Consider the following 25,035-nt stretch of genomic DNA (forward strand, 5'->3'; position numbering starts at 1 on the left):
CTGACTGAAGCTCTGCTTTGCGTGAGAAGAGAATTGCAGGGGGGGGGGGGAAAGAAAGCCTTCCAGACGGCTCTAATTAAGCTTTGTCCTGATTAAACACATTTCCAGAGCTGGAGTTTTGAAGTCCTACCCTCTGTCCAAGCAGAGCCGGCTGGAAGACTCCCTGCAAGTCAAACGTGGACTGAACTTGTGTGCTTTGATGGCCTTTGGGTGTCCATGCAGGGGATGGAGTTTGGCTGCTGACATCTCACCTGCTGCATCCTGCACTGTGTCAGAGGACACACAGGACCGACTTCACTTCTCCTGGATGAAGGCTGGCAGGTCTGGGAGTGCACATTTGAAGGGCTGACTGACTCGTTTCACCTCCGCTCTCCCCCTCCTTAAGGTTTTTAAAGAATTTAGCTGGAATTTATTTTTGAGATCAGCTATGTGCAGTGCCTGTGAGTAACCTATCCTGGATAACTCCATGTGTTATTTATCATTTTCCCCGCTCCTTCGTTAATAGAGCTGTCTATAAAAGAACCACTGTGCCACTTCACACCCATGGAGCAAATAAGACCAGACCTTCAGGTATGGCATAATTGGTGCTTTCATTGCTTTTGGACCAAAACCCTCAGGATCAACAACAGCAGCAAAGCTGTTGATACACACAGATCACAGAAACAAAACCATTCCCCCTGGAGAATGCTGGTATGCTGTTGAGCAACAAAGGCACGGAAAGTATTTCTAATTGCAGGTTTCTTGGAAGCAATCACTTTGTTGTCCTGATTCACTGACATAAACCTGGAGGGCTCGCTGTGTTTCTTCTCCCAAATGCAGCTGTCACCTACTAGCCCATGTTTGGCTCCTAGCTGAGCATTGTGCAGGCCCATGGGTGCAGCAGGGCCTTGCAGTGGTCCTAATGCACCCCAAAATCTCAGCACTGTGTGGCTCACAGAACAGAATCATAGAATCAAAGAATGGCCTGGGTTGAAAAGGACCACAGTGCTCATCCAGTTCCAACCCCCTGCTATGTGCAGGGTCACCAACCACCAGACCAGGCTGCCCGGAGCCACATCCAGCCTGGCCTTGAGTGCCTGCAGGGATGGGGCATCCACAGCCTCCTTGGACAACTTGTTCCAGTGCATCACTACCTTAAGAGTGAAAAACTTCTTCCTCATATCAAACCAAAACCTCTCCTGCCTTAGTTTAAAACCATCCCTCCTTGTCCTATCACTATCCATCCTTGTAAACAGTTGCTTATGTGCTCCCTGAGCTGTAGGTTACTCAGCTCTCACTGCGCTCCAGCCCCCATCCTCAGGCACTGCCCTATTGCTCTGCACACCCACCCTACGGCTTGAAAAATACGAGCTGTCATGAGCAGGCAGATGGAAAAACACCAGCAGGAGGGTGGCCAGCTGATATCTTTAACACCTGTGGAGGTGTCAGCCGGAGGATGGGTGAAGGAATGGACACCGTGTGCCTGAGATCACAGCACAGTCATCTCACCACGAGCCCTGCTCCCCTTGCAGGCATCTCTCCAACACACCGTATTTTTTGCCAAAGGCTTAAGCCACTGGCAGCTCTTCTCACAGTCTTCTCCATCACCTCTGAAAATACCTGAGGCTGATCTTGAGCAGATATCAGAGCTCAGAGAGGCAGAGGAAGGGAGTCTGTCAAAACAGAAAGAAACAAGAGTGGGGCAGAAGCCTCCTGGAGAAGGTGGCAACTGTGGCCAGCACCTGAGACCTGATGATGCCCCAAATCCACAGCCAAGGGGCAGCTCACCCAGCCCACCCTCATCATGTCTCACAACCCATCTGCCTCCCCCTCTTTCTGCAGGGGACTGGGGGTGCCTCATTTATTTCCAACACAGTTGCCTGTTCCTCCAGGTTTGCCAGCAAATTATGAAGTCCATATGAACTCAGTCTGCAGCTGAGCGTTGGGCTGCGTTAGTTTCAGTCCAAGCCCAGGGCTGATTCAGACATAGGTTGGAAACATCCCTGAGGGAAAGTGAGAAAATGGGTGTGGGCTTGTATAGAAATGAAAAAGCATCATCGCTCCTGCCCCTCCCAATCACTGTCCCATTGCACTGCCTTGTGTCAGGCTGCTGACGTCTCAGGAATGTCTGGCTTGCACTGGCCATGGGATGGTCATGGTCCAAAGCCTGCCAGGAGCCCAGCTGAAGAAGGCACGTGCTTCCTCTCAGTGTGCAAAAACACACAGATGAAGACAACTTGGAGATGATCCAGAGACAATCATTGAGGGTGACAAGGGGCTGAGAAGCTGTGATCTAAAAGAGATGGCTGTGTTTAGTCTGGGACAGGACAGCAGGCAGAAGGGCACAATAGCAGCCTTCAGAATGGAAGAGCTGTCATGGAAGGGCAGCTACAGGGAGCTGGTCGTGGCTGAGACATGCTCAGGGTGTCAGCAAGCAGTGGGTTATGCCACCTAATAAAGGCATTGAGAGTGAAGGTGTTAGGGAAGACTGGGTCTGGATGAAGAGCAGCTGGGGACACTATGACAACTTGGTGTCCCCAGGCCCAGTCCCTTTCCCTAAAGCATCTACTGCTTCCCCTTAGCATAAATAAAGTCTTTCCTTCCCATCCTGGGCTATGTCTGCCCTGAATCACTGGAAAGCTGCAAACAGACCCATTTTGTGTGTCCAGCTTTCTGCCTCATTTACCTTCCTGCCCCAGCAACCAGAGAGCTGCAGCTCTTCAGGGCTGACTTTGGAGGACTTTGCAAACCATTATCTCACAAGGGGTTGTTTTGCTCCATTCCCTTTTAAAAACAGTCAGCGCATGTGGCATTCTGTGAAGCAGATGGCCGGCTTGGCGCTCAGACTGCCTGGACCCATCATCTCCCATGCACACACACATACACGTGCTTTCAGCAGTGCTGGGGATCACGACCTTGCAGATGGTCTGGGTGAGCTCAGTCCAGGACAGATAGATGGATGGACAAGGGGAATGCTCCAGGTCATTCCAAGTGTTTGGTATTCCAGGAATCTGGGGGGATAAAGGGCTTCATCTTGGGAGGATTTGTGATGAAATAATTGCAGGAGTTCCAGAGGGGATGTTTCACACCTGCACTGAGAGTCAGCAGTGTGTGGACACTGGACAAGGCTCCAGAGAGGGCAGAGAAGGGGGTAACAGTGGTTCTGGGAAGCATCAGGGTCACGGATGGGGGCTCGTTTGCTTTTGTCCTCCCTTCTCCTTTTGTGCTTGAGCTTGGCAGCCAAGCAGAGACACCCAGACCAGATGTCCAAGGCTGCATGCTATGACCCTTGGCTGTGTCGAGCATCATCATCCTCTCTGCCCCACTCCCCAGGTCTCCACATCAGGGTCATGGCTGGGTTGTCCTGATCTGGCCCAGATCTGTGAGGCTGGGTCCAGGAGAGGCCAGCATGGGATGCAGCTGGGTGGGCTGCTGTCCAGGTGGGTGCAGCTGGGGAAAGTTTGTTTTGTAAAGCTGCTACTGTCCTGAGGTCATTAAAGGCACGCTTGGTGCATTATTTCCTATTTGCAGCTATGCTGGTGGGCCAAGCATCACAGCACAGCCAAGAGGAGGTGCTTTTTGGGTCTTTAACAACATAATTCCAAACAGCTCTTTGGTATATGCCTGGCCTGAAGTGGGTAACTTGTACGTATGCATACAGAGATTATACACAATAGTTTCACAAAACACTTCGCTTTCTTGTTTGTATTATCACAGTATCACACTGTGCTTCATTCTTTGCCTAAGGTAGTGGTGGAATAACACAACTGTATAGTTGTTAATTACAGAGTGAATGGATAGCCAGAGGGTATATAAGAAAAGACTCACCAGTGCTGAGGATGCAGTCGAGATGGATGCTCATTGAGGTTGAGGCTCACCACAAAAACTCCACAAAGATGCAGTCTCCACAAAGAGATATTGCCTTAGTGGTGGTCAGCCCTTCAATGGGATCTAGGAGTGGTGGAGTCAAGCTCTATCCCTTCTAGGAGCACAGCTGAATCACCTTCACCTGTGCTCTCACAGCTGACTCGTCACTTGCCTCAGGTGGTTAATCGGAGGTTCAGGCTGTGATCAATAGTTTCCCTTACACCTTGCTTTCCTCTTGCTTTCTGTCTGCAGCGCCTAATGCTGTGGGGCCAAGACATCTTGCCAACAGAACAATTAGCCATTATTTGGTAAGAATTTAGAAACACTGTGTATTTTGCTGTTGCTTTTCCAGTAGCTAATATCCCCCGTTTAACTACATTCCTTCCAAAATAAAAGAGCCACAATATAGCACAGCGGGTGGCTGGGAGGTAGCATCCATCCCCAGCCTTTGGTAAAGCCGCAGTGCTTGGTACAAAACCAAGGGCCCTCTTGCCATCCTCAGTGCCAGGGAAATGAGACTGCAAGAGCTGGCCAGGACCCAGGGCTAAATGCAGCTTTGGAAAAGAGTTGAGAAGCTCTTGTAAATGAAACTCGGGGAAGAAGGCTGCCTCAGAGCCAGTCCTGGCAGAGAGGAACTTACCTCTGAATGGGGCTTTTCCCTCGTGCTTTCCTTCTGGCCTCCTTCTAATATGACAGCAATTAAAAGCCCTGAAAAATGAATGGAAACAATTTGGAAGAGGTCTCTATTAGATTTGCTCTCATTAGCACTGCAGGCTATTTTTTCAGCTGCTAATTGACAGCTGCCTTCCATATGCAGTATCAAGAAAAAAAAAAGGGTACCTGTAAAATTACACCAGAGGTAGTTTTGACCTGGGCTGTCTCTTTGGGAACACTGAGGACCATGAGAAGAGCAACATGGAGCACACCACAGCCAAGGGAATGTCGAATGCCTCGGGTCCCTCAAAACCCCTTAAGGAAGGGGTTTCCTAGAATGGGTTTTTTGCACACCTGGTGAGCTCATAGAGAAGCATAATTCTAGCAGGAAAGTGAAAATCCACAGAAGTGGGTTGGTCAGCAGAGCCAAATCCTGGATCTGAAAGAGAGACAGAGATGCCTGAATGGATGTCCAGACCCCAGGACGCCACAGAGCGAGCAACAGAGTTTGGAAACATGATGCAGTGCTGTGTGCTTGGGATATTTATGCTGCAGCAGCCTTGGAAAGGACTGGAGAGCTAACAGTTCTGTATGCCAGGGCGGGCATTTCACTTATTTGTTGTTTAAACAGATCATTCATGAGCTGTTGGGCTTCCTTTAGCAGAGCCTTCTTGGCACCCGACCCAGACTTGCTAAGAGAGCTGGCTCCGAGACTTCTATGGAAAGCACAGATGATGTTCTCAGGTTCTCAGGTTTTGGCACAGGGTTACTTTTTAGCCATAAGAAGCTCCTGGACCGTTGAACTGGGATCTCCTTCCTTGGGTCAAGGGTAAACCCAACACTGTGCCCCAGCAGGGTGCCCAGTATCTGGCTGGCATCGTCTTGGATGGAAGATTTTATCTGGCTTTTCTTCTAGCTGGAGACTGCCTTGCACCAAAGCCATTGCTCCATCCCCAGCCAACGCACCAGCCTTTCCCATTTGGTGGGAATGGCCCATCTCAATGGTGTGTGGGGCTGCCTGGGATTTATGGATGGTGTGCCCTGTGCAGACCTCCCGTCATTTCTTGTAGGAGTATTTTCTTACTGCTGCTTCCCGTTGTAAATTTGCCTTAGTGTGGCAAAGTTAATGGCATTGCCTCACACAGATAAGGTGATTTACAAGCATAGAAATAGCTACAGTAAGGTTGCTGGGGGACTCAGGAGAATGGACAGCAATCTGGACTACACAGAGGTGTGCTCAGACAGCCACCTGTCCCACAGTACACCTACGACATGTCTCATAAGGATTTGTACACCCTCTGCTATTTAAACAGGCTTTATCCAGCCTCTGATGCATACTTTACTATAAAGATAAATATGTGAGAGATCAAGTTCTACAGCTAACTTAGCTAATAGTTGGCTACATAGCTGACATCTCTACATAAGCTCAGCCCTAAATAACTGAGCTTCAGAGCAGGCCAGGAGTTCCCCACTGAAATAGCTCTTTCTGGTAGACAAATGCAGTTTCTGCAGACTTGGAATTTTTCTGTAGGAAACTGTTTTGGAGAGTTCCATTTTCCCTTGGGAGCAAACAGCAAAAGAGCCCACAGCCCTAACAACATGAAATTCCAGTTGGGTTTCCTTCAGATGAAAGCCATGCAGCTTGAAAAGCTTAACCAAGATGCTGAGTTTTTGCCAGCATACAATGTGTACAGCATTAACCAGAATCTGTTAAAAAATAGCTTTGTTGTTACCCAGGAGCTGTTATCTTGGCTACATTCAGACTAAGCTTGTCATGATACTTCCTATATTCCCTGCTTACCTGGGTGCCACATACCATGGACTGATGGGCTTCTGGGACAGACAGCCTTGAGAAGCCTATCCATAGCCTTGAGAAGGTTACACCACAGGAATCAAATACTGGTCCGACAGAGCTGCCAAGTAGGAAATTACTGTTATTTCAAAAGATATAAGCAACCAGCAACAGGGAGAGGAATCAGAAGACAATGTTTTTTGAATGCAGATGGTTTCATTTGGTGTACGGGAGCACAGGATATCATCCGTACACTGTGTATATGTCCATACGGATCAGTTAAATGGATTTAGGATATGAGTTCTCCATCTTCTGGATAAATTCCCATATGGATGCTTTTATCCTGACACATAAGCACCTTCTGCTATGCAGATAATCTCATCTGGAGAAACTTAAAATGAGATTCTACTCCTGCCCCAGAATAATCATTGTTCTGGGGGAATCTACCCATACAGTCCAACTGGGTTATCTACCAGCATTAGAAAGAAAAGCTTTTGGTGAGGGGACTATGCTATGCTGGGTTGACTCATAGCTCACTGAGCATCCCTGGGTGTCCAGCATGAGTCTAACATGATAAGTGAGCTAAAGCACAAGCTCTTGCAGGCAGGGGACTTTAAGTATGACTTCATTGGACGCTATAATTCTCCAGACATGAGGCTTTATTGGACACACCATGGCATTTGCAATAACACGATAATGAGGGGTAACCTGAAAATCTTACTTGCTGGCACTTGGTTAACTTTGCTCACTGGCCACCAGGAGCAAGGCCGTCAAGTCCAATTGTCTGCTGGGTCTGATCACCACACCACAACACTCAGTGCCACAGCCATACATCTCCAAAGCACCTCCAGGGATGGGGACTCTACCACCTCCCTGGGCAGCTTGTTACAGTACCTGACCACCTGATATGTGAACAAATTCCTCCCGATATCCAATTTAGCTTCACTTGAGGCTGGGTGGGCAATGGGACTCTGGCCACATCTCCATTGCTTGTAACACTGGGGGATCACCACCAGGCTGTTTTCCCATCTGTGCGACAGAGACAAGAAAGTGTCATGATAGAGCTAGCTGGGTTATTAATAGAGGCCTCTAGCTGAGAAGTTGAAACAACCCAGGGGATTGAGAAGCCCATTTATTCTGTACGATTCAAAGCAGGCAAATGACTCAGATTTCCTTGACACTTTTGAACATTAAAGTTAGAAAAAAAAGCTTTCTCTAAAGCATTTGTCTTGAGGGAAGCAGCCATTGGAACATGAGTCTTTCTTTTTCCAAGTACAAATGAGAGCAAATTACCAGTGAAGCCAAAATGGTTTTGTGTGTGTGTGTGTTTGGTTTGGTTTGGTTTGACTTTTATATTGAAACACATCAGATACAGATCTGACCATTGACTGCTCTGCATGCAGTATTTGTGGTAGGAAAGCAGCCGATGCAATGGTCAGAAGGAAACATTTTGACTATAGGGGATGGAATTGTTTCCATAATTTCCTGTTGAAACTGTAGGTGAAATCGATACATTTTCCCAAAATGTTTGGATTTCATTAAATTGCCATTGTTGGCCAGCTCCAATAGCAGTAATGGCGTGGGTTTGGTTTAAACAGCTAATCAGACAGAAAAGATTTTCTCCAGCATTGCCACATATTACTTCCTGGGTTTGGTTAGGAAGGGAGTGAAGGACAAGACACAAGAAGGTCATGGCAGGATGTGGGCTGTTCTAGGCTGGGGAGCAGGGGAAAGCTGCAGGAAGGCACCTTGCAGCAGGGCCAGGGGATGGGATGCTCCGGTGCAGGTTTGTAATTAATTGTGCCATCCCAGTTCAGGGCAGCTGAAATACGGAGGCAGCAGAGGGCACTGAATGGGCAGTAGCAAAGCGCTGTGAAAAGGGAGATTGCAGTGTGAGGAAGAGGATAAAAACAAAGCAGAAGGAATGCTAACTTTCTTGGCTTCTTATCCGTATCCCGAAAATATTTGATCCCACACAGGGGCACAGAACTGAACTGTATAAACTCTCCCTTTGCTTCCAGCCCTGTTTTTAAAGGCAAAATGGATACATCTTGTTTTCATTCTGACTTTTACAAAATCTGATACGGTTCTACGACTTCATTAAAAAGACATTTGGAAACAAACAAACGCAAGGCTTGACCAAAATCTTTACAAGATAATTTCTCCCCTGGAAAGATTTCATTTTGACAAAGGAGAGTTTACTAAAGGGGAAAAAATAAATCACTCCCTTGGAAAGTGCTCAAGCAGCTCTTGTTTTCCTCTGCTTGGTGTTTACTGCACTCTCAGACATAGCAGCAACACCGAGGCTGTGCTTTTAAATCGGTGCCAAGTTGACCCCCAACCCCACCTATAGACCTGTGGCTGTGAAGGCAGAGCTTAACACAGGGTTGGTGTTGGCTGAGTGCAGTAGCACTTCACACAAGTCTTCAAGTGTTATCGCTTCCTAATTAAAAATCCAGGGCCAAGCAGAATCCACAGTAAACCTTTCCCTCCAATGTGTAATAATGATAATTATTTCTCACCTAAGATAATTTTTCTTTTGCAGGCCGTCACTCCAATGTATTGGAAACCTTAAAAAGTAGAGAGGGAAAAGGAGACCAAGAGCTCCACTTGCTGATGTGAGAGAAGCCAAACTGGGATGGACCACTTTCACTTGGATGCAACATTTTTAAAAGGAATCTGTGGGAGAGCTACACAGAGGGAAATTCCTAACAATATAAAAGGGGAGAAGGGATGGCTCATAAAAGAATGATTCCCTCTGTTTTTTTTGTTTTTTTTTTTTTGGCAGCCTGGCCAAGCTCCCCAAATGCAAGGTTGTAAAAGAACTCCGCGCTGTGCAGAAGACAATAACAAGCAGGTGTTATGGAAAATGACCCTTCCCTGGGCAGATTTATTCCTGCCATCTCATCTGCTTCTTAAATCTGTTTCCAATAAGCAGACGCAGCCTTAACCTCGAGTCCAACAGACGTGTTCAGGTGCTGTGTTTTGTGATGGAGCTTGTGTCCCTCTGCCAGCTCAGTGCCAACAGGTGTCACACCATGGACATCTTCCTACCACCCCTTGGCCAAAGTACCCACCGCCCAAGGCATCCAGTAACCAGGCATAGGAGTCTGCACAGAAATCAATCACTTACCTCCAAAAATAACGATGGGTTGAGCATGAATCCACTTGATGTCATAAAGTACCTTGAAGCTTACAAGGGTCTCAGTCATTCCATTCAGCGGGGGCTCCATCAGCTCCAAAAATCAGAAAGCATATTTCTCTGCTCTGTCATTGTAAGTGTAAACACGCTGAGATTTCTCCTATAGAAAAGCAGCCAGCCTTGCATAGAGGCTGGTTTTGAAACTAGCACTTAATTTGCCTATGTGCAAATGTTGAGGTGCCTGCTACTCTGGCACATCTTCAACCCAATATGAGTATGAAACATACAAAACAGACCAAACCCCCCCCCCCCCAGAATGTGGTGGTGGGTGATATCCTGTCCTCGTGCTGTGCAAAGCTCGGTATTTATTAGGCCATACTGATGAATGCAAATCTTCATAATCTAATTCATTTTTTCCTTATGACTGAGTTCCATGTTTTCAAACAAAATGTAGCTGCAATTGGAACCCAGAAAGGCAAAGAGCAGCCAGAATTAGCAGGTTTGGCTTGGATTTATGCTTCTATTTTCCAATGGCCTCTCCTCAAAACCACAAATTAGCACTGTGTGACTTGAAAACAGGCTTTGCAGAGAGGATCCTGTTGGTGAGGATTTTAGTGCAGGCTGAGGTTGAGTCCTGCAGCAGAACACCAGGTTGGGTGCTGGTTTCACACCTCTCCTTTGCTCTTGCCCAGTTCCAAGCCTCATCATGTTTTGCTTCCAGCTTCTCTTGTCCTTCATCCTGGTTTTGCCAATGATAACCTACACCAGAGGGACAAATCCTCCTCAAAGCTGAATGCTTCACTTCTCAGCTTTCTGGGATGGGTCTCCAACCACTTCCTACTCAGCCTGGACTGCTGATTGTTTTCCTGCAGCCTTTGGAGCGTTCCTTGTGTGTGTGCAATGTGTCTCCTGAACAGTGGAAATGAAATAACAGCCCAAAACCACAACCCAAACCCAACCACAAAACACTCCTTGGAGACTTTTGCTGACCAAAGCATTTCCTCGAGGTGGGATGAGGAAATGCAGAGAGGCTCCAGGGGGGACCTCCCTGGTTTCTCTGCAACCAAGAAATTAAACATTTGTTATCTCCCGTGCTTGGTGCTTCTGGTTCAGGTTCAGCTATGAGCCAAGTTGAGCTTCTGCTGATGGGGAAAACCCTGCTGTGCAGTCTGTGCTTGCTTTGACTCGTTGCACTGACATTGCTTTCTGCATAGGCAGGAAATCACGCGTGACGGTGCTCAATCCCTCTGAATCAGCCTCTTTTCCAGCAAACAGCCCTAATCCTCTCTACATCTGTTTGACACAGTTGCTAAGATTGCACTCAAGTCACATTTAAGCGTGTGCTTAAGCACTGCAGTGCACTTAATGTTTGCACAAAGGTGTTGTGCAAGAGCTACTCACTCCAGGTCCCATCATTGCTGAGAATTTATGTGCTGACAGAGGTTAAATAGATGGAAAAGAAACCACCGGGCCATTGAATCTAGAATAAAGCAATGATAGCACCTATAAATTAGAGGAGTAAAGGATTTGGACAGAAACAGTGATGTTAATTGCTGCAAGCTTGGCAAAAGCACCCAGATGTAATGAGGGTTTTTTTCCCCCTTTCTTAAAAACAGCCAATTTCTGACATTCTGAACTTGCTTTTTGCTGAAAGGGGTAGGAACCATTTAGGGCTTTAAAGCAATGAGATGGTTTCATAATGACTAATCTTTGAAAAACATGGAAAGTTTTGTTCAAATAAACCAAAAGGCTGCAGTGAGCCTTCACACAAAGTTGAAATTAATCTGTCAGAAATGTTCTCTTTGGCTCCAAGAACTCACGGAAATGAGGAAATTTGGAACAAAAAGCTGAATTATTAGCCCAAGGTAAGTGGTTAATGAGTGCTAAATATACATGTCAAGGAAAGATATACAAACTGAAAGTGGCACTTCTCAGAGATTATGTAGGGCGGGAATAGCAGTAAATTAAACCCATCAAGCTGCCCTTTGGCATAGCCCGACATCATTAGAGCCAGCAAGCTGCAGTCCTGCTCCCATGGCTTCAAACATTCCTCCCATTCTCATCTCCCTGTGCCCACAGCTGCCCATTGAGTCCTACCTTCTTACCCATGGCTGAGACTCACAGGTGGTTGCCTTTCTGCTCCTGTTGGTGTGTTTTTATAGGGGTGAGGGATGGGTTGGAAGCACATACTGCCTTCTGCTGCTGGCTCACATATCCCAGCAGCCGCTGTGCGGGCTCCTTTGAACTGTGATTTATCTGCAGAGGAGTATGGGGGAATGCTCCAATCACACTGTTTAAACCAGACCTGCCAACCAGGCTCTCCTTTCAGCTCCCCATGCCACTGAGACTAAACAGGTTTGGGCTCAGCTGAAAGGCATTGCCCACACCAGGGGATTTGTCATCTCTTGAGCCTGGAGGATGGAGGACCCCAGCGCAGGCACAGCTCCTGCTTGAAGGGGTTGAAGAATCTCAGGCATTGCTTATTTTGGATGTTGGGAAATTGTAATAAAAAAGGCCAAAAAGCAGCACGTGTGAGCACTGAGTCAGCTTTGGACATTAGCAAAAGAGATGATCTCAGAGCAGAGGGGACCTTGCTAGTGTGGCGGGACATCTGGTGGGGGGGAAAAATCACGAAACACCCAACCATCAGCCCTGCTAGCTTTGTAGCATGGCAACACTGTTGTTTCTTGCTCAGAAAATTCTACTTAAAAACTTAGTGTGGGATGTTGTATGTAACTATGTTTATGTGGAGGTTATAGAGAAAAGCTGCCCGCAAACACATTGCCATGTGTTGGGTAGCACTCTGTCCCTACACTACCACTGCCTATGGGGACAGGGATGAGGTTGGGGTGCTCCAGTCTGTGCACATGAGACAACCTCACAGCAGCAGCATGATGCCATCCTACGTCTGTGATGTGCTTTGGATGTCACACAATGCCAGGTACTGGGCAAGAGATATGATCCAAGCCAACCTTGTGCTTCTGCCATGTATCCTTTTTTCCCCCATTAAACAGGATTTTGTGATTATTATAGTTTTCTGCTAGGATGAGAGTCTTTAGCAGAGCAATCGGATGTGCTGAGTGTTTAAAAACAAGAGCTGTGGGCCTGCACTTCTAATTTATGGACAGGATTTTACCAGTTGGATGAGCTCGTGTTGTTCTCCTATCCCCTCCAGGCTGAGGACCCCAGAGAGAGGCTCTGCGTGAGTTGCAGCTGAGCAGCTGTGAGCAACTCTCATTCTAGGAGAGGGGGAAGAAGCATCCTGATAGCAATAGAAAACAAGGGGTGGAAGATGCCGCTGCAAACAACATGTTGTTTTTTTGGAAGGGACTTACCAGGATTCGCATGAAGGCCAAAATCCCTTTCATAAGTAGGCTGCATTTTCTCCTCCTGCTTTATTTCTTGTTGCATGACAATGTGCTCAAGAGAAAAAAGCTAAGGGCAGACCATGATAAACTGAGTCTCCTCCGCCTTTCTTCCAAATCCTCCAGAGGTATTATTTCATCTTCCTCATGATATAGAAATAATATTTACCTCAGCTGCAGCCAAAATACAGCATCCACAGTGCATTGCATGTGTGCACGTCTGTCGCACATCTGGATGCCTGGGATGATAGAGAAGAGCACAAACACAGCCCTGTAATGTGAATCTAGCAGGACTGGCTGGCCTCCACCCAAGGAAAATGGCCAACCCGTCAATGTGGAGTGAAGGAGGTGGTCAGCCCTCACCCCATGTGCTCACACCGTGCCTGCCAAAGCAAACTGCCTGCCCTGACCCTGCCTGAGATTCCCAGCACAACCACGGGTCTGCAAGCACGCCACGGCGGTTCTTGAGTTATCTCAAAACACAAATAAAACCAGTGTGATGGGAAAGCCTTAAGACAGAGTGGTCTGCGCTGAGCTTTTCCCATCTCCTCTTTGCACGGAGGGATGTGAAACTCCCAGGCTTCTTTCCCAAGGCCTAAGAGCAAACGCAATGGACTCAGCTCCTCCTAATGCCTTCCACATAGAGATACGTGTCTGCATAAGACCACGGTCCCATCACCACTCAGTTCTCTCAAGTAAACACAATCCTGGATCATATAGAGACAGTAAAGGTATCTCCAGAGAGACAAGAGGTAAACACAGGTATTGCTGGAGCTTTTCCATTTTTTAGCATCTAAATTCCTCATTTTTTCCTTGAGAACGTGGGACTTATCCTTCATTGCTTGTAGATTTCACTTGCGTAGCTTGCAAGGGTCTTTTAATCTGGTACAGAGGCAGACAACAAAAGCCAAGCCTATGAAGCCAGCCTGACAGAAGGGAATTATGCAGCAAGTTGATGTGATGGAGCTCTCTTATTACCCAGAATGGTTATTTTGACCTTGTTTGTAGCCTGAAAAAGAAAAAAAAAGTAAGGGGGGTGAGGGGGAGAAAATGTAACTATGTGATAAATTTGGTCTGAGTGTTTGGATAGTTTGTCAGATTAGTAACTCACTCTGGACACATCATTGGAAATGCTCCTACCATTTTGATTAAGCGATTTCTGTAGCCAGTAATTTTCTTCCATCTGTGTAATAATTATTATGCTTAAGAGATGTTTGGGAAAGGGAGGAAAGTCAACAAAATGAAATATCAGGTGGAGGACAGTTATGCTCAGGTGACAGTTCTCTGAGATGTCCATAGCCTGTCCTGGTGGATATTAATCACCTTGTCCATACCTGGTCGTGTGAAGGGAAACAAGGCCAATGATTGCTTTGATTTTAGCAAGAAGTAATGCTTAACTCCATTAACATCAGCTTTTGGTTTGCTCAGTCACTCAAATTCTCCCACAACATTAGCATGACTGGTCAGAAATAGATCCAGCAAATATTTAGAGCATTCATTAATGTTTGCCTTCTTGCCACCGAAGACCCATGGACAGGAGGCAAGAAACATGTTGGCTCATGCAGAATTAGCTAAAAAGAAAAATAATGGATCACAAATATGTTTCTGTCATTGAATAACTGTAGCCTGGTTTACAACCATTCTTTCCTGAATATAATTTCATTTTCCATAGCAGAGATGGCAAGAACAAGACCCTTAAGATGAGAAAGCCTACACAATTCTGCAATTAACATTATTTTTCCCAATGAAATGAGAAGTATTTGTGGGTTTTAGTAAAGAAACTACATATCATAGGCTTATTGCTGCTAGTTAATACAGACCCCATTGGGCAGTTTTCCACTGTAAAATGATGTACTGTGAAGCTGTTTTGCTTTCTGAGAGCACTGTGTTAGTACCTACGATTTCATCAATCTACAGCTTTGATTTCATTAGAGTATTTTATCTTCTACGTTTAAGTTTATGTAAACTTACATTGTTCATACTAATGTAATACAATGTAAATCCATCCAATCTGATTGGTGACTGATTTATTTATTTGTCTATTCATTTATTTGCTTAAAAAGATTACTTTGTAGGCCAATTTAACTTTTTCTGTTGTTGTTGTTTTCTTTTTTTTTTTTTCCATGTCTTTATTAATGACATGAAAATGCAACAGGATACAGTAGTAAAACATGAAGAGGTTAAAAAAGAAATTGCTATTGTAGCCAATAGCAGAAAAAAAAAGTATTTCTATGAGGTTATTACATAGACTACACCTGAAATAGCATGTTCCTTTTTGGGCACCCAACTCTGTAATTTGGAGGGAGCTCATAGAAGAACAACAGCGTTGGTGGAGATGGAGGTGTTGAACTTGGCTCAAGGAAAGATTTGCTGGAGTAACAGGCTGTGAGAGCTTAAAGAAAACAAACACACTGACCTTGTTGAAGCTGACGTTGACTTCCATTGACTTCAGCATAGCCAGGATTTCACACCAAGGAGGAAGAGGAATTATTTGGTGGCAGAGAAGGCTACATGCAAACAGAGAAGGAGAAATATGAGTTCAGTATCAAGGGAAAACAAGGCAATGGATTTCAATTTTGTTTAAAGGCAGCAAATACAGGGTGCCAGCAAAATGTTGCAGAAAGAGCCAACCGCAGTTTTGTAATCCTCTAATTAGAACAAGGTTAAATAAAACTAGTGTTACATATTCAGCTCCATAGAGTGGAGGAGAATTGAATGGTAACAAAAGCAATGCTACACCCCCTGCAGCCAAACTCCCAGCTGTAGCAAGAGGCAGCATCTCCCCAGTTTAGGCACAGATGGTTTTATATGAGAAATGTAAATAAGACATTACCATCTGGTTAATAAAACACACATCTAGGCTGGATTTGACGGCATGTCCCCAGATGTAAACATTTAAATATACATTTTTTTTTAATACTTTAAGATTTTCATTCAAAATGGCCCATGTCTCATTGACTTCAAAGTGTTGAACAGAACCGCAAAATATCTTCTCTGTCTGCCTATCCCATAAGTAATGAATTTATATTAAATCTCACTGCTGTTTGTGCAGCAACGTAACCAGGCTTTACTGCCGGAACATAGAGTAATTTGCTCAAGAACTGATGAAATCTAGAGGCTATTGGAAAAGTTGCCTTCTGAAAATGTAAGGCATAAGGCAAGCTATTTTCAGTAAGTGGTAACTTTGTTGAGATGTTCCACTTTGGAAATGAAATCCATTCATGCATTTGAGTTGAAATTGCCAATTAGCTGTTTGGTATAAAGAGAAACACATTTTGGGGGAAGTAGAGACACGGAGATCTTCAAGAGACATTTTTCCTCTTAACTAGATGCTGAAAAGAAAGACACCAGACTGGAAATGCTGTGGATTTGCAGGACTGTTGGGGTCGTCTTGTTTATTCCTCCACACAGAAGATGCTACATACCTATCTGAATGTCCAGGAGCTTGAGGATGAATGCCTTCACAGAGGCATCTAGCTTTGCCTGCACACTAAGCAATGACAGAAAAGCACAGCCTTGGACACCAGCCACACCAGCATACTAACTGTCAGAGTCTGCTGCCAATTTTTATCTTTAGAAAGGGGTTGAGTTAGCAGGAAGATTGCCAGCATGAAAAAGAAGGTAAGATAGCATCACTCATAGCCTGCATGTATACACACAAGGAGGAAACACCATTCAGCAACAATATAAAGAGCTTGCCAATTCCAAGTGAGATAAGCAGCCAGAGCTGTCCTCTTGCATGTGTGTTTTGGAAGCAGGTTTAGCACGACACACATCAACACTGCATACTGTAAGACTCCTGTCATCTAACTCAAGCTCTTAATGACTGTTATTATTTTAATGTTTCCAGCCATTGTGAATAGCTAACAATGGAACAGCAGTTTAACTAATATACCTGATACAAGAATGCTCATGAAAATAAAGAGAAATTTGTCCATCCAGGTGGAAAAAGCAAGAGGAGGTTTCTCCAAGGAACCACTTGGGAAGTTGCTAGCAAAATGTGATTTGAATTCAGATTTTCTGGCCCATCAGCCTGGCCACCATGATGTTTTTGCTTCCAGTGAGGTGTGAAATTTATTTCTGCAAGGTTCCTTTACCAGGATAGGAGCAAAAACCCTCAAACAGCTGCTAGCAAAGACTATCAGGAAGGCATCAGGAATCAGTGCTTCATCATATTTGAAAAATATCCTTGAGTTTTACTTTCTTCTTAGCTTGTTAAAGTTAAGAATAGCCCACCAGCACTTGCTTTGAACTTTAATCTCTTTGTATGCACAAGAAACACTATGGTCTCAAGGCCATTTTGGCCAAGCCTTGCTCAAGGTTGGAATGGATTGCTCCAGGCAGACTTTAGAGAGCTCCCACAAATCCCTGACACACTGTATCTGCAAATGACATTTCAACCCACTCTTCTAAAAAAACAAAGATCTCCATTTCAACATCAGAACTTCAAGAGATCTGTAATTAAGTGGTCTCCCAGCTGGTCCCACAGTTTGTTGAGAAAAGCTGGAGAAACATCCAATAATACTACAGTTGTCTTAATGCATGAACAACGTCCAGCAAATCCGTCAAGCATCAGGACCTGCATTTTTGGCTGGAAGCTTGAAGAACCACTGCAACATCACTATGGATCAGGTAAAGCTGTTGACAGCTGGTTGCTTTGATCACTTAGATCAAAGGGGGGGAGAGGGGAGGAAACCCAAACCTATTTTGCAAAGCATGTTGCAGGCCATTTTGGGCTGCCTTACTGGTAGAAACTTTCCTCGAGACCAATCTAGTCTTTGAGTCATCATACACTGAGAGAGCATTTTCACCTTTGATTTAATGTTTACAGACCTTATATTTTTTAAGAGGAAGCTGAAAATGCTTACTGACATGAACCGCACTTAACTTGTGTGTTTCTTTATCAAGCACTAGAAATGTTCCATTTCAAGGCACTCCTTGAAATGTTGTCCCTTATTTTTCCTGAGGCTGTGTCAATTTTCCTCATTAACAGTGAGAGGTGATTCCTTATCAGCTACCTGGTATGGTGAGATGTTTGCATTATGCAGCCAGATGTTATTACCTTTGGTTTAAGTCCTCAAAACTGATAGCAGAGGGACAGGGTTGAGGTCAGGGGGGCTGGCATCACCACGGGGCAATCTTCCTTCCTCATTAATGGCCAAGGACACATGCATTTGGGACCTCCTCTCCCCATGTCTTAAATGCTATACCATCAAGAACACAGCAACCACGGCCAGACCGGGCTCCCATTTAGGCTGCCCTTTCCTGAATGATCCAATGAAATCAGCCCACCTTCAGCAGTCCCCCAGACCTGAAGAATTTGCTAGCTACCTTCCCATTCCTCCAGAAAAATATCTCCATCCCCCTCCTGTCACCTTGCACTTAATGACTGTGGGGTGTTATGACAAAAGCCAAAGCTAATAAGGAGAATGGGTGAACCCTGCCCCTGGAAATACATTGCAACATAGGGATGGATCCTTGGTAGCAGCATGAGTTTCACATGATGACTTCCAGGAGGAGTTCAAATCAGCCCCCACATACTACTTCAACAGTTTCTTGTGTTTAAACATTTATAAAAGGCTTCCTTCAAATATGCCTTTAAAATAAAATAAAATAACCCTCAAACCCCCACTACCACTTATTGCATCTTTGGCACAATATTTTCTTAACCTTTCCTATCTTCAACCCTGGGCTTTTTGCTAGCTGAGTTAAGCTCTCTCCTCCCCGTAACCCAGCCTGCCTGTTCTCCTCCTGCAGGGCAGCAGCCTGCCTTCTTGATGGCTAACAGAGTTATGCAGGACTGTAAGAATGTCAGGGTTTGGGGGCAGTAGGGAATGGAGGGAAGAAAAGGAACTTTTCAGATTCATAGACCTATCACAAGCACTTGATTCTCACCAGCAAAAATCAGCAGGAGCAGGAAAAAGTCCACAAAGCAAAACAGCTTACTGACATACATGAAGCATATTTGACTTTCAATCCTAGGGTCCTTGGTAGGACTGCAAGGCTCTTCTCTTTCCTCCTGGCTGGTTACTGACCCTGATTTGGGATCCATTTGGGAAACGCTTCTTCCCAAGCTGACCGTCCTCCTGCCATCCCACCCAGGGCAGCAGAGCTATGGCCCATGGCCAATGAGGTGCAACACCTCCAACTCTATCTGCCTGTGTTTTAAGTCCTCTTATCACTCAGCACAATGTAAGCCATTTTATGTCCACTGCATTTGCCCCCTTTCATTCCTGAAATTGTCTGGTGAGTAAATCTCAAGGCAGAGCTATCAGCCTGCCCCCAGCCATCTCCACTCCTGCACATGAATAGGAACAGATTCATTTTGATGTCTTCCTGGGGTTAGTGTGACCTACTTCCATGGCCCTGGTACAGTTCATTATGAATTCCTAATGATCTCATTGTTCCATTAAATGAAGGTTGCCACCTGTCCCGAAGACTTTAGATCAAGCTGGGATTAACGTACCTGCTGACCTATTTCTCCCTTTTGTAGGACACAGCCTCTTGATCAATAGGTTTTCTGACCATCCATGTTAAGCATCAGCAGCAAACGATGCTGTGATTTCCACAGGATGCTGTATGGCCTTCCAGGGCTCCTGCTGATGAAGGGCATGCTGGAGGTCCTGCCCATCCCATTTGGGCATCAGATTCCACCTGCATAGACACCATCAGCAAAAAAAGATAGAATCCATAGCCTATGAATAATTTATCATGGCTTAAAATAATGGGGAGGGAATTGCTGAGGTTGCATTCAGGGCAGATTGAATGCTTCCAATTTAATGGAGTCTAGAAGAGACTCTATTAAGGGTCTGAAGGCTGCTTGCAGCTTTGCTCGGGGAAGTGATTCTGACTGTGATATTGCAGTGAAAAAGCACAGCCCTTCTGCACGCAGCCCCCTGGTTCAACACCCAGCTGCTGGGGATGGCAGGTTGGGAGCACGAGCTGTGCAGCACCAGCAGCAAAACAAAGAAAGAAAAGAGAAAAAGAGAGGCATACATTCCCATGGATGGGCTCAGGGAGCGCATTACAGCCAAGTGACCTCAAGTGCCCCTCTTTCTTTTCTTGCTCGTGGAAGGCAGAAGTACAGCTGCATTTTTCATAAATAGGAACACCCCAGCTTGATGTTTTTTAAAGCTGTCTAGACAGTAGAGCAAGACCTTGTTTCAAGTCACATAATCACTTTCCCATTTTTCTTTGCGGCAGAGAATGTTTTCCAAGATTAGATAGAAGCTGGTGGAGCAACGTGTTATTAACCTTGGGTGTGCCTCACAGCTTTAGGCTCTCCTTGTCCGAGCTGGAGGTGCCTTTCTGTCTAATCACGTCTTCCCTTGATCCATGCCTTCCCCCTGGACAGAAGGACTTCTATGTTTATGAGCTGGTGAAACTTGGAAAACATTACACGTGGGTTGCATGCAACTTGTAGGGTGCTGCGGAACCTCACTTTGGGAACAATATCAGCTCAAGAGTAGCTAATATTTCACTGCTCGTTAAAGTGAGCTGTTAAAATCATCCAGGAGAGCTGCTGTCCCTTAGACAAATTCCCTACCGCCGTGCAGAAAGCGAGCACACAACTACCCAATATTAATGCCTTGCTTCATAATTTACATAGCAAGTGCTTTAATGAATTGTTTTCAGTATCATTGTCACTGCCATGAATAAACTTAAAAAGTAACGGGTTTGTAATTAATTAAAATTTAATTACAATAATTTGTCATTTTATTATTTGCAATTATTACCGTAAAGGCAATAAAAATCACAGGATCTCACAACTGAATACAAATCCCTAATCAGAAGCAGTCAGCTCACACTGTAACCTTGAACAAAGGTGAGTTTATTAATGCACTTCTGTTGGGGCCTGCCGTGCATGTGATGGCTGCAGAATCCCCACTCAGGCTTTGGGCAGCGGTAGTGGCATCCTCTAGCAAGCTACTAAAGCACTCATCCACCCTCACTCTTGTTTAATTGCCAGCTATAGTTTCTCCAAGGTCCTCTGGATAAGTTTTGCATTTCCATCTGAAAATTCAATAATAGGAGATGCTGCAGGAATTTAATGCAAACGACTGCCTTTAGTAACACACAAGATGGTTCCTAAGCCACTTAAGCTCTGATTTGATGACCCACAAAGCAGTTTCTTTGTTCTGAGGTATGAAAAACAAAAGGCAAGAGTTAAACTCTATCTATCTGTGCTTGCTGCTGCTGCCCCTATGACTATTTCCAGGACAGCAATGTCCCTGTTCACATGCAGTTAATTCTCCCTGCTTGAGGAAACAAGATATGCCTGCCTTTCCTCATCTCTGCATCTTGATAGGCTCCAATCATATCCATGACTCCCTGGCATATTTCCTTTGGCTTGGACTGATATCTTACAAAAACAAGTTTTAGAGCAGTTTTCCACCAGCCAGTCTCAAGACATCTTCAAAAGGCATGAGAACTGCACCCACAGCAGCAATTAGGCTGCAATTAAGCAGAGACTTTCCAAGTGAATACCCTCAAGGGGTTATTTTGTGATGAGCTCTTCAGGTTGGCTTGTCCCATCACGCTAAATTTACCCCCTCTCACCATCCTGTGCCAAACCATTCCACAGCCTGAGCCATCCCTCGGTTTTGCTCTTTGAAGTCCATTAATTGGTTAAGAAGGACTAAAACCATTTTTAGCTTCATTTCCTGGGGAAAACTTCTGTACTTTTGCCTGCCCTCCCCCAGTCATTCCAGAATGCATTGGCCAAAGCCAACAGAAGTAGAGATGCCATAAGGCTCCCTGCCTACAACCTAACTGGAAGACAACCATTTGGGGAGAGGTGAGAGGAACCTATTCAGTGCCCCAAAATCACCGGCCCATCCCTGATCCCACATCCACATAGGAAGGTCAGCTCTCAAAACACTACCAGGTTTTGCAGATGTATGGAGCCTGGGCTGTCATATCCCAAATGGAAAACGTTTCTGCTGCTTCTGGTTGGGAACTCAGCCACCACTTCATAAATCAACACCCTGCTATCGCGTTTGCTCTGTGAGCAGACAGTTTGATGTGAAACAATGCAGTCCTGGAGGCGTCAGCTTCCTTGGGTTATCTTCGTGGGAGACCAACATCACAGATCCACTTTATCCATGCAAAGCCTGCACTTTCAAGCTACCCCTCTCAGTCTGAAATTCCCTTCCACAACACCTTAAGAGGTCCAAACCACCTCTATTTTTAAGCTGTGATACAACAGCATTCTCAAAACGTTGAAGATGCCCCATGCCTTAACACCTCTGCCTTGGAGTGGCTTACAGATATGTTTGGCTCCATGGTATGCTGTAAGCTAAGCACACACTCAAAACCCCAGCATCAAGGCCTGCTTTAGGTGAACCTTAGAATACAAAACCACCATAGTCCTGCGGTATTTGCATTTCTTGTAAACAGGCTTGCAGAACCACTTAGCAAATGAATGTTAATTGTTAGGCACAAATTCCACCCTGCTCAAAGGAGAAGGGGAAAAAAAGCTGAGGGAGAGGCTGCCAATTTTTCTTTGGACCCCCAAATAAAAAGCAGGTGATCTCATCCACCATTGAGCAGCAGAGAGAGGAGAAGAAAAAGGAAATTACTTCATCTTAAGCATCCATTAACTGATGTTAGGTGATTAAAAAAGCCCCATAGAGCAGGAAAGCTCCTATGAGGACTATGTGGATGTCAGGACTGCTCGGTGTGACCAGAGCTGTCACAGTGACTGTCAGGAGCACATAACTACAAACCCTTAAAGGAATTTGAATGCCTTCAGAGGGGTTTGTGAGACAATCGTGCTGCTAGCAAACATTTGCATGAAAAAAGCTGCAGCCCCCCCACTTTTGTTGCCTTTCAACTGGTGGACCTGGAGAATTTTGCACACCGCAGCTGCTGGGGTAGCAGAAAGAGATAAAACATGACAAATTAACACAGCACACACCAAATAGCGACCTTTCAACTTGTGGTTGCAGGGAGCCCAGCCTGAGCTATAGATCTGCCTTCAGCTTTAACTTGTGCTTGCAGCACGACTCAGTGAGGTGGTGATGGAATGGCATCCTACCGAACCAAAAGCAGAGCAAGCCTCCACAACCACGTGCATCCAAAGGGATTTTCTAGGTGGATCAGAAAGACATGCTCCTGGAACGCCTTCACTGGAGCACTTGTGCAGTGTTTCTGCCGAGCAAACTAATTAGACTGTATAAATGCTGACTGAAACGATTATCATAAGCCAAAGCACACGCAAGAACAAGGATTTTCTTTTGGGAGAGTTCAGGCGTTAGCTGCTGAACTTTCTCTGACCCGCTGATTGCACAGACTGATGGATGCTCACGTGTGAGCATGCCTACACCTCTTTGTGTTCTTCCCTTGAGCCTTCCTACAAGCTCACTTTGAGTTTTTGAGACCTTCCTTCTGCCTTGCCCAGCAGCACTACATCTGATGTCCTTAAGGTGGGAGACAAACTTCCTGCTCATCATTCAGGGCTTTCAGAGCGTGTATTACATTAGTTAGCCCATCGCTCAAGCCACAACTGTGGCTATTACAGGGGAAGAAGCAGGAATTGGAGTGGCTTGACAGTTCTTCCCCCATTTTGCCTCTATATTTTCATAAACAATCCTGTTGAATCTACATCTTGCAATGCAGCAACACTAATTGTCTGTGGTATGGACTGATGATGCTGCAGTAAAGACACCTGGAAAGCAGGAGGCAAGACCTTAGGTGTTCAACAAGTACTTCAATAGAAAGAGTATCAGCTGTTCATGCCATCAGTATTTCCACACTGGCCATCTCTGTGGTTAAGTTCATAGCATCATCCCAGTGCATTTCAGAAATGGGAAACCTTTCTCCTCCTTGGAAGCAGCAAGATAAGCACAATCCTTCAGACCCCCCTTCTTTATATGGAAATGCTCATCAAATCCCTTCAAACGGGAACAAACAGGAAATTCTTTCTATGCCACTAAAATAGATTCAGAATCTTCACTAGAGTGACAGAAAGGTAAACAAAGCATGAAATACAAAAAGCAAAGACTGCAGATCTCACCACATAGCTCAAATTTAAGGTAAAAATAAAACAAAAACCTCTCCTTAATTCGCTCTACATTGCTCCAGTCAAAGTACTGCTAAACTGACAGTTCCCACCTGAGGCTCAATTTCATGCTTGGCTCTCACTTTGAATCTGAAGATGTTAATATTTCAAGACTCTGCAGTGGGGGCATCAGGAGTTGGATATATCCCAGTTACAAGAAAGGGACCCATATATCAATGTTTGGTTTTGTTTTTTCGCAAGTAAGTTTTGCTTCTCTTTCTGTGATATTTTGCTTTATTACCTTTGTCACCCAGTTTCCAGACAGCAAAAGCCAACAAGAGAAGCTGTAACCACGTAACTCTCTCCTGGCATTTCCTGCACTGGGAACATGTGAATGGGAGGGACTGTGCAGATGGAGAAGGACCGGACGCAGGGCTGGGAAGGCCTGGGAGCATCCACTCCCCATGTCTCAACATGTCTCTCAGCACTTAACACTTTCAACCCACAGTGATCATGCTGTGAGGTTTGGATGGCTTCAGGCAATGAGGACACTGCTGAGGGTTGCTAAATGCAGAACAACTACACTCACCCTGGGAAGAAATCTAGGAGGGAACACCATATACACTTAAGGCTTTATGGCCATTCACACCTGCAGACAACCACTTTTCATTGCTCTTATAAGCAGGATCCTCAGATAGGTGGATCCAGAACAGTTGTTTTTGTGGGATAATGCTCTAAAAGCAACAGCACCCCTTCATGGTTATCCCCACAAGCCCTACCAACATCAGCAGGAGCAGCATTGACTGGGGCTGGGTGTTTCTGAGAGGTCTCCCATTCCAATAATTCCACAGGGCCTTCCATCCTTCCTTTAAATCACCATCATCCTATAGGGCCTTCCATCCTTCCTTTAAATCACCATCATCCCATAGGGCCTTCCATCCTTCCCTTAAATCACCATCATCCCATAGAGTCTTCCATCATTCTCTTATATCTGCTGAACCAAGACCACACAATGTTCTCACTTGCTTTCCACAAGGACATGGGAAGCCCTCCGCAGATTTTCTCCACCATTGTGGGAGAGTGGAGATGATGACTGACAGATTGAGACATTTCGTGTTGAGAGCACCAAAGGAGGCACTGAGAGTGTCTGTCTGTTGGAAGAAGGTTAATTGCAGAAGCTCAGCTTGCACACGGGGCTCCCACCAGTCAGCACCAGATAAGCAGCCTTGGGGAT

The 25,035-nt window shown here is 45.4% G+C and overlaps 1 protein-coding gene and 1 long non-coding RNA gene across 4 annotated transcripts in view; one reads left to right on the forward strand and one right to left on the reverse strand.

Annotated features, from left to right (window-relative positions):
• Window positions 1-2,934: 2,934 nt before the first annotated feature.
• On the forward strand, window positions 2,935-9,089 carry LOC107316407 (uncharacterized). The gene is made up of 3 exons (XR_001556329.3): window positions 2,935-3,130; window positions 4,099-4,154; window positions 8,838-9,089. It is a non-coding gene; the product is annotated as an uncharacterized LOC107316407 (long non-coding RNA).
• A 3,721-nt stretch (window positions 9,090-12,810) lies between these two features.
• Window positions 12,811-25,035, reverse strand: part of LOC107316406 (uncharacterized) — a 58,864-nt gene continuing 46,639 nt past the window's right edge. For all 3 annotated transcript variants that reach the window (XM_085552878.1, XM_085552877.1, XM_085552876.1), the window contains 3 exons: window positions 19,266-19,453; window positions 15,216-15,306; window positions 12,811-13,808 (listed from right to left, as the gene is read on the reverse strand). The gene's annotated coding sequence lies outside the window, so the exon portion shown is untranslated. The remainder of the gene's footprint in view (window positions 13,809-15,215; window positions 15,307-19,265; window positions 19,454-25,035) is intronic.

Source organism: Coturnix japonica, chromosome 7 (genome assembly GCF_054131305.1).
Source record: "Coturnix japonica strain WE chromosome 7, WE-NBRP24, whole genome shotgun sequence".
NCBI classification, from domain to species: Eukaryota; Metazoa; Chordata; class Aves; order Galliformes; family Phasianidae; genus Coturnix; species Coturnix japonica.